This window comes from Papaver somniferum, chromosome 11 (assembly GCF_003573695.1).
Source record: "Papaver somniferum cultivar HN1 chromosome 11, ASM357369v1, whole genome shotgun sequence".
NCBI classification, from domain to species: domain Eukaryota; kingdom Viridiplantae; phylum Streptophyta; class Magnoliopsida; order Ranunculales; family Papaveraceae; genus Papaver; species Papaver somniferum.
This window is the reverse complement of record NC_039368.1, coordinates 20,846,624-20,864,405: the sequence shown is the minus strand read 5'-3', so window position 1 is coordinate 20,864,405 and position 17,782 is coordinate 20,846,624. Positions and strand designations below refer to the sequence as shown.

At 42.1% G+C, this 17,782-nt stretch overlaps 1 pseudogene; it reads right to left on the bottom strand.

Moving 5' to 3' along the window:
* Nucleotides 1-246: 246 nt before the first annotated feature.
* On the bottom strand, nucleotides 247-17,554 carry LOC113320930 (annotated as a pseudogene).
* Nucleotides 17,555-17,782: the final 228 nt, after the last annotated feature.

Genomic DNA, 17,782 nt, shown 5'->3' with positions numbered 1-17,782 from the left:
ATATCCATGTAGCTAGATAGTAAGTGCCATATTGAGACATATGTTGGTGGAGTGAGCAGCGTCAAATAGTCGGTTACCACTATAGGTTTACATAAGTAAAAGGCTGCAATATGAAATTACTTAGAGGCTATTTAGAGATGAATTAAAATTTGGCTCTTGATGAATAACATCTAGGAAAAAATGCATCTCCGATACAGTAGAATGATAAGTATGTATTAGGTAATAAAATATGGGCATATTTGAGAATAAAATCCATCTTCATCTGCTTTACTGATCCGGAAAACAAATAACACATGCTCGACCAAAACTGTGGAACAACGATAATTAAAAAAGAAATTTTGATGTAAGGAACAAGGATGAGGTTACAAATTACCTGCATCTGAAGCTAGGTAAAGAGCTGCCATAGCAAAATCCCACTTCTCACCTGATATAAACTGATGCGTAGGGGCTCCAGATTGGATGCTTTACATTTCATGGGGATCAAGCTTACTAAGGCCATGAGCGTCATTAATGGGTCCTGGTGCAATCCCATTGAATCTTATATCATAATCTGCCCCACTCTAAGGCCAATGACCTTGCCATGGCATCAATAGTTTCCTATTCAAAGAAAAGGACGGAATTTCATCACCTGAATCATTTCTATGAAGGTGAAAAGGAAGCTTTTAGTAATGCGAGTTGATGTTAGGAAGAAACATTAGATGCAATCGAAGTTTACTAAAATGAAATACTACATTGTTACCAACCTTAGCTGCAGACACATGAATTTGACACCAAGTTGCCGAATAGTATAAAGTGGCGCTTATGTTCAGAATGGTTCCATCGCCAGATGTGTCCTCCCTTCCTGGACCTCCTTTCTTTATATATTTCAGCGCTTCAGGAAACATTATAAATGTGCCAACAGTATCGATGTCCATAAATATAAAGGCCTCCAAACAACTAAACTTAAAAAACCCATGTCCCTACCAAGTATTAAATACGGGTCCAACCATCCAAACACACAGTAAAGAGAAAAATAAAAGAAAATGTGAACCTTCTTTGAAGCCATTAGGTGATAAATCCTCAGCAGACACAAGAAAATTTCCAGCTGCAGCATTGTTTGTGGGTGAAAACTGTTTCTGCTGATTTTGGAAACTTTGGATGTGTGGATGAGAAACAAATCTAAACCCAAAACAAAGTACTGCACGAGAGTACTTTTGATTCGAGAGGTCAATCTGTACAATCCTGTCATAAACCAAGAAATGGCCGTTCCAGGCTTGCTTCGGTCACAAAGTGAAGGAGAAGGGTTGGTTTGAGGGAGGGAAGCGAAGAAAGTGTTGATACCAAAATGGTTGATTCCGTAAGTGTGGGTGTTTCGTAACTTGTATCAGAAAGTTGAACTGGCTAGCTGAATGAAAAGCTATCAGATGATTTCTGGATGTTGTATTGTTCTCCTGACCTAAACTTGTTGTTTGGTGGAAATAGGTGAGACCTATTTATACAAGTCGCAACAAAACGTACCCTGGTCTCGTAGGAAGTGGAAACGATTGAGTGGTGGAAGAATGGAGTAACGTGTAACCGTTAGACGTTATGCTTACATAATCTTCAACTTGCTTGTGCATCATGTCATGGAAAATAGTGGTCATGGTGCGTTGGTAGGTGGCGCCGATATTTTTCAAGCCGAAAGGCATCACATATAGTAAAAGTTTCCGAGAGGAGTTCGAAAAGCTGTTTTACTTGCGCCGTGCTCGTACATCTTTATTTGATTGTAGCCGTAGTATCCGTCCATAACAGAGAACATACCGTGTCCACTGGTGGCGTCTACCAGCATGTCAATGTTTGGAAGAGGAAAATCGTCCTTGGGGAAGCATTTGTTTAGGTCCCTAAAATGAACATAACACCTGATTTGGACGCTCTTCTTCTTCACTGGAACCACGTTGGCCAACCAGGTGGGATGGTGGATGGGTTTGATGAAACCGGCGGCTGGAAGTTTTGAATCTCTATCTTGATCTGTTCCTCCACATCGTGTCTGAACTGTCTCGGAGATTGTTTGACTAGTTTGGATCCGGGTATTATATGTAGATGATGAGTGACCAGCTTCTCATCCAAACCAGGCATTTCCTCGTATGTCCATGCGAACACATCTTGATATTCCCTAAGAAGGTCCATAAGTTTTGCGCACTCGTCACCACATAGAACCGAGATGATTGAGACAGGCCGCGGAGATTCCTCTCTTCCGATGTTGACAACTTCAAGTTCATCTGTGGTGGAGTTGGTTTCGTCTTATAGTTGTCGAGGTGCATCTGGCACCTCCTCTTGTGGCTTGCTGCTGTGATTGCATTCTACTGGGCGGAGAGACTGGGCGGTAGTCTCCCCTGTTAATTGCTAACAGCGGCGCCGATATACGGTTTTCCCTGTTTCATCACGACTTGCGATAAAATCCCGTTCCCGCTTGACATGAGAATGAGCCAGTTCTTCGCTTGACGAGGGGAAACTGGCGTGCTTTTCCTTTGGATGAATTGCGTGAGATCGAGCTTGTTTATGAAATGATGTGAGCATGTCCTCCTCTTCGATTGACGCCCATGTCGGTAGTGGAGTGTAGCTAACCTTGCCTGCTGGACCCCGCGAATTTTTCTTTGGGTCGAACATCTCCATACCACAGATTGGTGCATAAGGAGATAATGATGCGGGGATGTGGATGACTTATCCGTTCAACATGGTCTTCAGGCACTGGTGATATGTCGAAGGAATGATCCTGTTATCATGGAGCCACGGTCTTCCCAGTATCATGTGGTAGTCTGGCTCTTTTTCGATTACTTTGAACTTCATCTTTGACTGGGCTGGTCCCACTGACAAATTTAGGTTGATGTATCCATACGTGCTGGTTTGGTTTCCTTCGAAATCTGTCATCATGGTAGGCTGTCGTACGACTTCGCTCGGCCACACCTTGGTTGTCCTGAGCGTTCTAAGGGTAATAACATTGGAGGACGCTCCTGTGTCTATGAGGGTATTTTTGAACTCCAGATCCTTGATGTGGACAGTGACATGTAGAGCCTGGTTATGTCCTTCTTCTGCCATCATGTCGTCTTCAGTAAATGTTACATTGTTGACGAACACATCTGACATCCTTGAAGTTTCTGGGCGTAAAGGAACCAAACACGCGTCTAGGGATATTTTATTGATAGCAGCAAATGTTTCCGCTCGCTGGTCTTTTGAAAGGTGTAGAAGTTCACACAAGTTTTCCACCAACGCGGCTGACTCCTGGTCTACCGGTTTATGATTGGTGGTGAAGCTGTTAACTTGAGAGCGATCATCCGAGATGTCAGTCCCCATTCTTGGAGTTTCCGGGATGGGCGAATCACTCAGATTCGATATTAGGCTGATAAGAAAGTTGATTATGCTGTTGATCGCTTCCTTCATCAGGTCCATATTCCTTGCGTGGATCTCCTGAACCCGTGCCAATTCGACCAACCTTGGAATTTCCCCATCGGTTGCGCCATAAGGTGTCGTGTTGGAAGAGGGAACATCGTCATTCTCCAGAGTTCAAGAGGAGTTTGGGATCATGGATTCAGCTCTAAGACCGACCATCTTTTGAGAATTGGGGTCGAAAAGTGAAATTGGGGATTGAAAATTAATATTTCAACCGAGAGATTAATCTCCCACTGTGGTCGCCAATTGTTTGTGGGTGAAAACTGTTTCTGCTGATTTTGGTAATTTTGGGTGTGTGGATGAGAAACAAATCTAAACCCAAAACAATGTACTGCACACGAGTACTTTTGATTCGAGAGATCAATTTGTACAATCCTTGCCTAAACCAAGAAATGGCCGTTCCAAGCTTACTTCGGTCACAAAGTGAAGGAGAAGGGTTGGTCTTAGGGAGGGAAGCGAAGAAAGTGTTGAGACCAGAATAGTTGATTCCGGAAGTGTGGGTGTTTCGTGACTTGTATCAGAAATTTGAACTGGCTAGCTGAATGAAAAGCTATCAGATGATTTATGGATGTTGTATTGTTCTCCTGACCAAAACTTGTTGTTTGGTGGAAATAGGTGAGACCTATTTATACAAGTCGCAACAAAACATACCCTGGTCTCATAGGAAGTGGAAACGATTGAGTAGTTAAAGAATGGAGTAACGTGTAACCGTCAGACGTTATGCTTCCATGATGAGGGGAGTGAATTCGTGTAACCGTCAGTCATTACGCTTCTATGATGAAGGAAATGAATTGTTTACACCGTTACTTTTACCACCACTAATTTTCCTACTTCATGACACTCTCTTGTAACGGACGCATTGCACGCCGCGTGCTGTAAACCTCCAGACCAATACCCTGATGAGTATCCCCTAATTTGTGACTGTTTGATGTATCGAGTGTTTTCGTGGAAAACATGCAGCAGGTTACTATGTGTGGCAAGTCAAAGTCAAGATACTTTTCCACAGGAGAATAACATACGATGCTATTAGGCTTGCCTTGGTCGGCCGCCTAAAACTTTCCACAGGTCCGTCAGCTTAGCGTCGAACTTGAATGGCTGAGATTACATCTCATAAGGAAGGGTAGACGTTGATTATGGCCGCATCTTGTTGTATAGCGAAGTGGTGCCATTGGCATAGTAGCGCCTGGTGGAGCCATGACATAGTGGCATGCCAATGGCGTAGCTGCGGCATAGCATCATGCTAGTAGTTGTGGCATGGCGGCATGCCAGGGGACGTGGCATGGCGGCATGCTAGTAGTTGTGGCGTGGTGGCATGCCAGTGGCCGTGGCATTGCGACATGCCAGTGTCCGTGGCATGGCGACATGCTAGTAGCTGTGGCATTGTGGCATGCCAGTGGTCGTGGCATAGAGACATGCTAGTGGTTGTGGCACAACATCATGTCAGTGGCATGGCCATGTTTGTAGTGTTGTAGCATGGCCAAGGTTAAGATTTGGCTCCGTGACTAAAGTTAAGGCTTGGCGGCATGGCCAAGGTTAGGGCTTTGGCTCCATGGACAAGAGTAGGGTTTGGCGGCATGTCCAAGGTTAGGGCTTGGCGGCATGGCCAAGGATAGGGATTGGCGGCGTGGCCAAGGTTAGGGTTTGGCACAGTGGCCGAAATTAGGCACCGTGGCAAAACTGGGATTTGATGTCGTGGCCAAAGTTTAGGGTTTGGAGGCATGGTCGCTCAAAAGTTACCACAAGCCTGTTAGTTTGGTGGCGAACTTGGATGGCTGAGATTGCATCTCAGGAGGAAAGGTAGTCGTCGATCATGGCTACCTTAATTGGCAGTGGCGCCTATAACTTGCACTAGCGGTATTGCGGCATGGCTGGCGTGGCTGGCATGGCTCGTGCATGACTTTAGAACAGTTGCGCGCATAGCCATATCCACTGAATTTTTGGCACGTTGGTGTGGAAATCTTGCCTAAATTAGGGTTTAGCTTGTCGAAACCCTAATTAGCCTATGTGGAACGTCGCATGGGGTGAGTGGCCATGTTTGGCGTGTTTGGCATGTGTAATACCGCAAGTGCACGGTCGAAAACTTGGTAATCCCCGAAAAGGGTATAGAAATTATGCGCAATGAAATGGGGGCCTACAGTAATACCGCAAGTGCACGGTCGTCAGTTGTAGCTCGTGCAAGTACGGGTCGATCCACAGAGATCGGGTGTGTTTCGGAAGTGTTTTAGCTAATTGGGTTCCTAGTTTGCTATTGGGCTTTGAATACCCCTTTGGAACTGTTGGGCTTAATGGGTTTGTTTTTTAACAATGAAATACTTTAGGTTTTGGGCCTTTGAATTGAACTGAGCCTTGGACTCAGTTGGTTTGGTCTTGGGCTTTTGAGTTTAGGCTTATGGATTAAGCCCACAGGTTGGTTGAATTGGGCTTCAGTTTGAGTTGAGCTTTGGTCTTTGCTTGGCTGCAGGAACTGGACTTGGCTTGGCAGGAGAAGAAGTGGCAGGGTAGCAGCAGCCTGGCAGCAATGGAAGTGGCAGCAGGGATGCTGCAACAGCTTGGGAGTGGCAGCAGCACAAGAGAGCAGCAACAGCAGCAGCAGCTGTAGCAAGACTGCACAAGTGCTGCACAGCAGCTGCAGAGAGAGGCAGCAGTGGAAAGCAATGTAGCAGTGCAGTAGTAGAAGTGCAGCTGCAGCAGACAACAGCAACAGCAGAAGGGAAAGTGCTGCAGGGCAAGTGCAACAGCAACAGCAGCACAAGGAGTGGTAGACAGTGGCTCTAGGCCAAATTGGAAGCAAACCAGAGAAGCAACAGAGTTGCAGGGCAGGGAAGAAACAACAAGGCAAAAGCAATGGAAGAACTAAACAGCAAAAACAAAACAAAAGCAAAACAAAACAAGAATGAACCAAGGCCTAAGGCCAAGGGCAGGGTTGTGGAGAAACTGACATGAAGCAATACTAAGGCAGCATACAGGCAAACAGGAGGTATACTAAAAGAATGGAAGAGAACTAGCTTGCTATAAGCACTAGTTTCTCCCAATGCACAACCAATACTACAACCTAAGCATACAACAAGAATGGCAAGAAAATCAGCTTGCTATGAGCACTGATTTCTTGCCATTGCACAATCAGCACAAAGCTTCACAGATGTCTAGCCTAGCATTCCATTATGTAACTGACAGTAAAACAAACATGACAGGAACATTTAACAGTGAAAAGAATTAACAATGAACATCAAGCATTAACAGGATATGAGACCAAGTATTAACAGGAACATTAACAAACATCAACAGGAAATAAACAATTAACAGGAGAGAAACATAGCATAACATGAACATAAGCATAAATTAACAATGAACATTTAACAGAAACACTAACAGGATATTGCACTAACATTAACAAAATTTGAACTTAACTGAAATTGACTGAAAAGTGAACAATTAACAGAACTGAGAAGTTCTGGATGTTGGCTACTCCAAACATGTTTTTTACATCATACCCACACCCATATATATAGTCCACAACACAATTTCCCTAAATACAAAATTAGGGTTCTTCCCCAAAAATCAGTTGAATTAGGTTTACCTAATTTCTGTGAAATTGGTCCTTGAAATCGTCGACCCATGCTTTGTAATTTCTCCTACTCCATTCCCATGCTCTAATTGCAACTCTAGGTTACCTAATTTATCAATTTTTTCACGCCTAGGGTTTCAGGAAGAGAAGCGTGAAAAAATGAGAAAATAGGGAACTAGAGGGCTAGGGGTGAGATGGGTTTTGGTTGTTGGGTGATAGGGTGATGATGGTGGAGGTGTGGTGGTGGCAGTGAGTTGGTGGCAGAGGTGGAGAAGGTGGTGGTGTACGGTGGTTCTCTGCTGTGGAGAAGATGGAGGAGAGGCTCGACTGTGTTTGGGGTAGGGGGCGTGTTTGGTTAGGTGGTAGGGCTCGGGTGCTAGGGTGTGAGGCGAATTCATCGAGTCTTGATGTTCTGTGACTCTGAGCTGCGAGATGCGAAGATGGTAGGTAGATCGGACGGTGATGCGGAGGCAAGCTTGTAGCGACCGCTAGATTATATGATACAACAAAATCAACGATGCCAGATGGAGTTAGGTGTTGGAGTGTTAGGCGGAGATATCAAACTTTGATGAACAGCAATGGATCGACCGTTGGATTCAACTACCATCTAATCTGAAGGCTTGGAATTTCAGCGCTGTGTGCTGCTCGGCAGAGACTTCAGATTTTGATGCTCTATGAAGGAGCGACCTCGGATGCTTCTGGAACTGATCTGATGGCTGAGAACGGAGGCGCTTTTGTGTGTAGAAAATGAGGTTGTGCGCACCATTCTTCGCGGCTTCCTTGCGTAATTTCTCCCGGCTTTTCACTACTTTTCTGCTCTTTTCGCTCCGGACTCATCCGAACTTTATTTATTACCTAAAAATGCAAAATTAATTAATAAAAATATTTATTCTTGAAAACAATGAAAATACAGAATATGGGATAAAATGTAGAATTAATGCCAAAAGATGAGTTAAATGCCAACAAAAAGGGATAAATATATACAATATTTGGCACTCATCAAATACCCCCAAACCTGAATTTTACTTGTCCTCAAGTAAAACAAAACTAAGGAAATCCTAACTATACCACTGTCGCTGGTCTCTCGAATGCATTTAGCGTATGCACTAAGCCTTTTAAACCACTAAGTGTCCCTAGTGGACGAGTTGAAGTCTCGTGAAGGTTTACCAGAGGTGTGCCTACAAAACCTAAGGACAAAATATAAGCTCAGATTCCATCAAACGTGACATGTGCAAAACAGTTAAGCTCACAGCAAAATGGAGATGTCAATCTAGCTATCGAAGGCACAATCCTAGCACTGATAACAAATAAGACATGTGATAAGAGTGTAAAGTGTATCTACACATGTGTAAAGAAAGATCTGAAGTCATGACTACTAATCACCAAGAGATAGTTTCTCAGGCTAAGAACTGAGGTCGAAATCTAGCTAGCTGTCCGGACTTTACGAGAATTGTGAATGAGTTGGAGGTATTTCACAATTGCTCGCGTTGTACATCAATGGCATACACCCTCCTTGCTTACAACACAAAAACAACAAAAGATGACTATTTACATGACTCTTATTTACATTGACAATTCTCTTTTATTTTTGGAACAAGAGATGATGGAATTGATAAATACTTGTTTTTTCTTTTTTTGTATTTTTTCTGATTTTTTTTTTTCTTTTTTTTTTTTTTTTTTTCTGAATATATACATCGTTTTTTTTTTTTTTTTCTTTTTTTTTTTTAGCATAAGGAACACTTTTGATACAAATACAAAAGGAAACAAAAATTACATGACACTTTGCAAGAGGTAGCCCTTTTTGATGCACCCAGTTAAATTCGATGGTTGTCTTTCTTAATGTAACCTCCACCTTCTATCCCAACCAACCAAAGAACAAGCTAGTCAAGTTTCGTTCAGTATTCTAAAGTGATTGGCAATCGTAACTTCCTATCAAACACCTTGAAGATCGAGGCCATACATGTATTGGTAGATCGTGCGCGTGCAAATTTCTTATCACTATGTGAATTGTGCTAGAATCAGGGTGCCTAAATATCTAGACTAAGACTCCTAATAAAAATACATATTTGCACAAGAGTCAACATTTCAAGGTAAATGAGCTCCATTTTTATGATTTTTTTCAATTTTTTAATTTTTTTGAATTTTGATTTTTTAATTTTTTTGGAATTTTTCAATTTTTTCAAAAAGAAGAAGGAGTTCGTTTTTAATTATAGCATATTATCGTGGTATCTACTCTATACCCCCAAACCTAAACTAAACATTGTCCTCAATGTTTCAAAATATGGAAAGAATTAAAATGCAACATATGGAAAGGGACATGCTGAGTAGAGAAAAAGGAAAGAGAATACCCGATTTCGGCGAAAGCAGAATTAAAACTCCGTTATTCAAGGCAAAAATCCAACATATTTCAGCCGAGATCATATTGGATTAGCAAAATATATACAAAAAGAACAAAAGGGTTTTTAAAATTTTATCTACTGGATTATATACAAAAAATTCACCATACACTAACAATCTAAAGAGTTGAGGATCAACCCAAAAGAAAAAGTGTAGAGACAGAGAAAGTTTTAAAACACTAAAATTGGACTTAAATGGGAATGAGAGTGAAAAACCGAATGAATCACCCCTGAACCTAAATTGTTCAACAGGTTTACTTTTAAGCACAAAATCTAACAATTTTAAGGGTTCAGGATTCAAAAGGTCTAACTCATAATGGACTGTTTTCGGGATGGGCAAACATGCAATTTCCAACTGTGGCTCTTTAAAAGTGTTATATTTTGAAGAAAAATAGTCCAAGAGGACTTGGGAAGCACACAGTTCCAATCCTAGATTAGGAATTTTCAGAAAAGTTGGTTTAAAATTTTTGTTACAAACCAATTCTAGGTTGGGTGGAAGGCCATCAGATTGTGACTTAGGTAGAAGAATAGGCATATCATTATCAATCAAATCAAAATCTTCTAACTCATCTACACATGTCACATCATGCTCACAATCATCAATCAGTTTAGCAAGATTACAATCAGAATTATCAACATCATCAACAGATTTATTCTCGTGTATCGGCACATCAGGGGAAACATCACATGGAATACTAGAAGAAATATCATGCATTAAGGTCGGGGCAGAGAAGCCTAATGTATTTGAACCCAAAGGTTCCATAACATTTTCAGTATAGACATGTTCTTCTAACATAACATCATAATCATCATCATCATCATGATAGGAATTTTGCAATCTAGGATAATTTTCAATCCTAAGGTCGGAGTTATTACAAGAATAAAACTCTAATTCATGAGGATGACTCATATCATGTGGTGTTGTTCTTGTTTCCCTAACGGATTCCCATTGATGGGTTTTCTCTGCAATCTCGGCTAAAAAATTCCATGCATCATCCACAGATTTATCAATAAACTCACCATTACACATAGACTCAACCATGGTTCGAGATTTAAAGTCTAGTCCCTCATAGAGGATGACGACAAGTCTCCACTTCTCAATTCCATGGTGCGGACATTCACTCAACAAATCATTAAAACGTTCAAAATAGTGAAAAACAGTTTCCTCATCCAATTGGACAAAACAATTGATACTTTGACGAATAGCGATGGTCCTATGATGTGGAAAGAATTTTTGGAAAAATTGATTAGTGAGTTGTTCCCAAGTGGTGATTGATTGTGGTCTCAAACCGTAAAACCATGTTTTGGCCCTTTCTTTTAAAGAAAATGTAAACAAATGCAATTTCAGAGAGTCTTCGGACAAATGATCAGGTTGCATAGTCCGACAAATTTGTTCAAACTCTCTTACATGAGTATAGGGGTTCTCAGAATCGAACCCTCGAAATATAGGAAGTATTTGTATCATGCTTGCATTTATTTTAAAAGGGTTATTGGTTTGAGGTAAGACAATACATGATAATGGAATTTGTATTGATGGATACATGTATTCATGGAGAGCACGAGGTTGGTCCATTTTGAAATGACACAAAACCCACTATTTGGTTTTAAATGGGAAAATTTTAAAAATTTGGTTTATGGGAAAATTTTGGTTTTGATGGGCTATAAAAGAAAAGTTTGGTTTGAAATGCGAGCAAAGAAAATTTTTTTTTTTTTTTTTTTTTTTTTTTTTTTTTTTTTTTTTTTTTTTTTTTTCAAAGAAAATAAAATTTGGTTTTTGAATAGGAGCAAAAGAAAATTTTGGTTTTTTTTTTTTTTTTTTTTTTTTTTTTTTGAAAATAAAATTTGGTTTTTGAATGGGAGCAAGCCCACTGTTTGTCCTCTAATGGAATGAAGGCTGCGGCCTACGAAAATCCAAGTTTTAATTTTGAAAGTTTAATTTGGCCCAGTTGGTTAAGGCCCGACGTTTGTTTTAAAACTTTGGTTTCGAGGTCCACTCTTGAGTGGAAACAAGCCCACAATCAGTTATAAGCTCAGCTGGGTTTAAACCCAGAGTCCAAAATACAAGTCCAATGGAAGAATTTAAACAAGCCCACACAAAATAAATACAAGCCCACAAATTAAACAAACAAGCCCAAAAATAATTATTACAAACCCAAAATAAAAAGATAAAAAGCCCAAAAAATTGGGTTAATTATTACAAGCCCACAATTAAAGAAATTTGGAAGCCCACAGGTTGGGTTCTCTCAATGAATGGGTTTAGGCTTACCTTTTTAGCACAGCCCAGCTGCTCTGATATTGTTGCAAAAACCCAGTTGGGTTTTGGTTCTTTTCCTTGGTGGCGTCCCAGCAGAGGAAAAACAGGTTCAGAATCAGCAGGTCCAACAGCAAATGAAATGAAGCAGATGCAGATGCAAATGCTATGCAATGAAATACAAAATAGCTAAAAAACACAGATAAAACACAGCACCAATCCCCGGCAGCGGCGCCAAAAACTTGGTAGTCCCCGAAAAGGGTATAGAAATTATGCGCAATGAAATGGGGGCCTACAGTAATACCGCAAGTGCACGGTCGTCAGTTGTAGCTCGTGCAAGTACGGGTCGATCCACAGAGATCGGGTGTGTTTCGGAAGTGTTTTAGCTAATTGGGTTCCTAGTTTGCTATTGGGCTTTGAATACCCCTTTGGAACTGTTGGGCTTAATGGGTTTGTTTTTTAACAATGAAATACTTTAGGTTTTGGGCCTTTGAATTGAACTGAGCCTTGGACTCAGTTGGTTTGGTCTTGGGCTTTTGAGTTTAGGCTTATGGATTAAGCCCACAGGTTGGTTGAATTGGGCTTCAGTTTGAGTTGAGCTTTGGTCTTTGCTTGGCTGCAGGAACTGGACTTGGCTTGGCAGGAGAAGAAGTGGCAGGGTAGCAGCAGCCTGGCAGCAATGGAAGTGGCAGCAGGGATGCTGCAACAGCTTGGGAGTGGCAGCAGCACAAGAGAGCAGCAACAGCAGCAGCAGCTGTAGCAAGACTGCACAAGTGCTGCACAGCAGCTGCAGAGAGAGGCAGCAGTGGAAAGCAATGTAGCAGTGCAGTAGTAGAAGTGCAGCTGCAGCAGACAACAGCAACAGCAGAAGGGAAAGTGCTGCAGGGCAAGTGCAACAGCAACAGCAGCACAAGGAGTGGTAGACAGTGGCTCTAGGCCAAATTGGAAGCAAACCAGAGAAGCAACAGAGTTGCAGGGCAGGGAAGAAACAACAAGGCAAAAGCAATGGAAGAACTAAACAGCAAAAACAAAACAAAAGCAAAACAAAACAAGAATGAACCAAGGCCTAAGGCCAAGGGCAGGGTTGTGGAGAAACTGACATGAAGCAATACTAAGGCAGCATACAGGCAAACAGGAGGTATACTAAAAGAATGGAAGAGAACTAGCTTGCTATAAGCACTAGTTTCTCCCAATGCACAACCAATACTACAACCTAAGCATACAACAAGAATGGCAAGAAAATCAGCTTGCTATGAGCACTGATTTCTTGCCATTGCACAATCAGCACAAAGCTTCACAGATGTCTAGCCTAGCATTCCATTATGTAACTGACAGTAAAACAAACATGACAGGAACATTTAACAGTGAAAAGAATTAACAATGAACATCAAGCATTAACAGGATATGAGACCAAGTATTAACAGGAACATTAACAAACATCAACAGGAAATAAACAATTAACAGGAGAGAAACATAGCATAACATGAACATAAGCATAAATTAACAATGAACATTTAACAGAAACACTAACAGGATATTGCACTAACATTAACAAAATTTGAACTTAACTGAAATTGACTGAAAAGTGAACAATTAACAGAACTGAGAAGTTCTGGATGTTGGCTACTCCAAACATGTTTTTTACATCATACCCACACCCATATATAGTCCCACACAATTTCCCTAAATACAAAATTAGGGTTCTTCCCCAAAAATCAGTTGAATTAGGTTTACCTAATTTCTGTGAAATTGGTCCTTGAAATCGTCGACCCATGCTTTGTAATTTCTCCTACTCCATTCCCATGCTCTAATTGCAACTCTAGGTTACCTAATTTATCAATTTTTCACGCCTAGGGTTTCAGGAAGAGAAGCGTGAAAAAATGAGAAAATAGGGAACTAGAGGGCTGGGTGAGATGGGTTTTGTTGTTGGGTGATGGGTGATAGGGTGATGATGGTGGAGGTGTGGTGGTGGCAGTGAGTTGGTGGCAGAGGTGGAGAAGGTGGTGGTGTACGGTGGTTCTCTGCTGTGGAGAAGATGGAGGAGAGGCTCGACTGTGTTTGGGGTAGGGGGCGTGTTTGGTTAGGTGGTAGGGCTCGGGTGCTAGGGTGTGAGGCGAATTCATCGAGTCTTGATGTTCTGTGACTCTGAGCTGCGAGATGCGAAGATGGTAGGTAGATCGGACGGTGATGCAGAGGCAAGCTTGTAGCGACCGCTAGATTATATGATACAACAAAATCAACGATGCCAGATGGAGTTAGGTGTTGTAGTGTTAGGCGGAGATATCAAACTTTGATGAACAGCAATGGATCGACCGTTGGATTCAACTACCATCTAATCTGAAGGCTTGGAATTTCAGCGCTGTGGTGCTCGGCAGAGACTTCAGATTTTGATGCTCTATGAAGGAGCGACCATCGGATGCTTCTGGGAACTGATCTGACGGCTGAGAACGGAGGCGCTTTTGTGTGTAGAAAATGAGGTTGTGCGCACCATTCTTCGCGGCTTCCTTGCGTAATTTCTCCCGGCTTTTCACTACTTTTCTGCTCTTTTCGCTCCGTGACTCATCCGAACTTTATTTATTACCTAAAAATGCAAAATTAATTAATAAAAATATTTATTCTTGAAAACAATGAAAATACAGAATATGGGATAAAATGTAGAATTAATGCCCAAAAGATGAGTTAAAATGCCAACAAAAAGGGATAAATATATACAATATTTGGCACTCATCATGGGTGTTTCGTGACTTGTATCAGAAATTTGAACTGGCTAGCTGAATGAAAAGCTATCAGATGATTTATGGATGTTGTATTGTTCTCCTGACCAAAACTTGTTGTTTGGTGGAAATAGGTGAGACCTATTTATACAAGTCGCAACAAAACATACCCTGGTCTCATAGGAAGTGGAAACGATTGAGTAGTTAAAGAATGGAGTAACGTGTAACCGTCAGACGTTATGCTTCCATGATGAGGGGAGTGAATTCGTGTAACCGTCAGTCATTACGCTTCTATGATGAAGGAAATGAATTGTTTACACCGTTACTTTTACCACCACTAATTTTCCTACTTCATGACACTCTCTTGTAACGGACGCATTGCACGCCGCGTGCTGTAAACCTCCAGACCAATACCCTGATGAGTATCCCCTAATTTGTGACTGTTTGATGTATCGAGTGTTTTCGTGGAAAACATGCAGCAGGTTACTATGTGTGGCAAGTCAAAGTCAAGATACTTTTCCACAGGAGAATAACATACGATGCTATTAGGCTTGCCTTGGTCGGTCGCCTAAAACTTTCCACAGGTCCGTCAGCTTAGCGTCGAACTTGAATGGCTGAGATTACATCTCATAAGGAAGGGTAGACGTTGATTATGGCCGCATCTTGTTGTATAGCGAAGTGGTGCCATTGGCATAGTAGCGCCTGGTGGAGCCATGACATAGTGGCATGCCAATGGCGTAGTTGCGGCATAGCATCATGCTAGTAGCTGTGGCATGGCGGCATGCCAGGGGACGTGGCATGGCGGCATGCTAGTAGTTGTGGCGTGGTGGCATGCCAGTGGCCGTGGCATTGCGACATGCCAGTGTCCGTGGCATGGCGACATGCTAGTAGCTGTGGCATTGTGGCATGCCAGTGGTCGTGGCATAGAGACATGCTAGTGGTTGTGGCACAACATCATGTCAGTGGCATGGCCATGTTTGTAGTGTTGTAGCATGGCCAAGGTTAAGATTTGGCTCCGTGACTAAAGTTAAGGCTTGGCGGCATGGCCAAGGTTAGGGCTTTGGCTCCATGGCCAAGAGTAGGGTTTGGCGGCATGTCCAAGGTTAGGGCTTGGCGGCATGGCCAAGGATAGGGATTGGCGGCGTGGCCAAGGTTAGGGTTTGGCACAGTGGCCGAAATTAGGCACCGTGGCAAAACTGGGATTTGATGTCGTGGCCAAAGTTTAGGGTTTGGAGGCATGGTCGCTCAAAAGTTACCACGAGCCTGTTAGTTTGGTGGCGAACTTGGATGGCTGAGATTGCATCTCAGGAGGAAAGGTAGTCGTCGATCATGGCTACCTCAATTGGCAGTGGCGCCTTTAACTTGCACTAGCGGTATTGCGGCATGGCTGGCGTGGCTGGCATGGCTCGTGCATGACTTTAGAACAGTTGCGCGCGTAGCCATATCCACTGAATTTTTGGCACGTTGGTGTGGAAATCTTGCCTAAATTAGGGTTTAGCTTGTCGAAACCCTAATTAGCCTATGTGGAACGTCGCATGGGGTGAGTGGCCATGTTTGGCGTGTTTGGCATGTGTGCCTGGTATGTGCGTTTAGCATGCTGCTTGGCATGCTGGTGCGTTTTTGGGAAGCCAATTGGCTTTGCGGCCATCAGGCGCGATTTTCTTCTTTTCAACACTGTGGCGAGTTTAAAGTAACATGATTGGTTAATGTAAGAGGGCCGGCAAGGCATGGGCATGGCTACACTTCTGGGTGAGTGTGGCGGATTTAAAGCGACCTGATTGGTCGATGGGAAGTGGGGCCGGCAAGCTAGGGTGTGGCCACACTTCCAGTACGTTGTGGCGGATTTAATCGCCTAGTTTGGCTAAGCGTAGTTTTTCGACCAACGAGGTCTAGTGTACTGCGCGGGGCGCGAAACCCTAATTTTGTACATAAGTCGGGTTTACGACTTTTTTATGAGTTATCACAATAATTGGCTGGATTTTGTATGCTTCCATAAAAATCCTTATCTACAGAATGCAGTGTGCTTTCCGTCTGAGCATTTCGTGCGATGGCCTTAACTTTGGTACTAGGAGGTTCATGCTACTCCGCTGCGAGTGAACACAAATCCATCATGCCATACCGATATTAAGGGTTATGCCGGGGAACATAGCATAGGAAAGTACTCGGGGAGTCTTGTATTAGAGAGGTGCCGAAATTTACAGAGTGTTTGGGATGGTTGCTACATTCGACAGTCTAGATAAATTTCATGTAAATATATTGAATGGCTCAATAAATACGCTGGTGGAGAGGTTAGCACTCACAACACCATTTCCTTGCAGAGTGACGTCAGATGCAAGGTTTTACGATTTTAACCCTAAGCTAAAAACCACCATCAACAAGCATTAACAAGAATGTCTATCCTCCTAAAATGTTGAAAAGTTGCATTGACAACTCTGGTTGTGTCTTCGTTCTTACGAACATCTCCTACAAACCTAATTGCCTGAAAACCATAAACATTGAATTGATAAAGATCAAATGTAAGTCAAAAGTCCAATTACTAGTTAACTATTACTATAGAAATCAATTGCTCAAATGTCACACACACTAGCAAGTAACAAAAAAAGTAAAGGTGATTTTACTTATAATGAAATTGGATTTGGTGAAACCCACCGGTAACAACAACATGGATTGACAAATTAAGGAATATGGGTTCGTAATCATATAAAAATCATTTCATTTCTATAAATTTAATTCAAAACCCTAGAACAGTAACAAAAAAAAATGTAATTCAAAACCCTAGAACAGTAACTATGAAATTTCATTTCATTTCATCAAAATCAATTCAGCTTCTTAGTGTTAGAGCATTGCTCGGTCGAACTCGCACGCGTTGCTATCTCAAGCATGTTTGTCAATATTAGTGATCAAAACTATATGTATTGATTTGTAGTTTACTTATGACTAAGTCTCGGTCTAGGATAGTCAAGTGTAGTTGAAGCTCCAGACTCCATGGAGATCATCTTACGAAGACGAATAACTACTCGAGGAACCGGCGGAACTTCATCAAACTAAAAGGTATGTGGAGACTTGAACTTATCTATCACTCAAAAGTCTATTCTATCTCCTACTCTTGAGACAAAGTCGTTTAAGTATGTGTTGATGGTGGTTTTTAGCTTAGGGTTAAAATCGTAAAACCTTACATCTGACATGATGTCACTAGGACCACTAGCGCATTTATTGAATCATTCAACACGCCTACGTAAGAATTACCAGGGTACCTTTTTTTTATGTATGTGTCATGTTCCACGGTAGAACCCTTAGTATTGACCGACATCACCTTCGTACACCAAACCCTAAATTCTTACACCACCGTGCCAATGGCAAAACATGCCAGCCACGTCTCCGCGCCAAGGCATGCCAACCATGCCAGCCGCATATGCCAATGGCATGCCGTGCCAGCCACATCTCCGCGCCA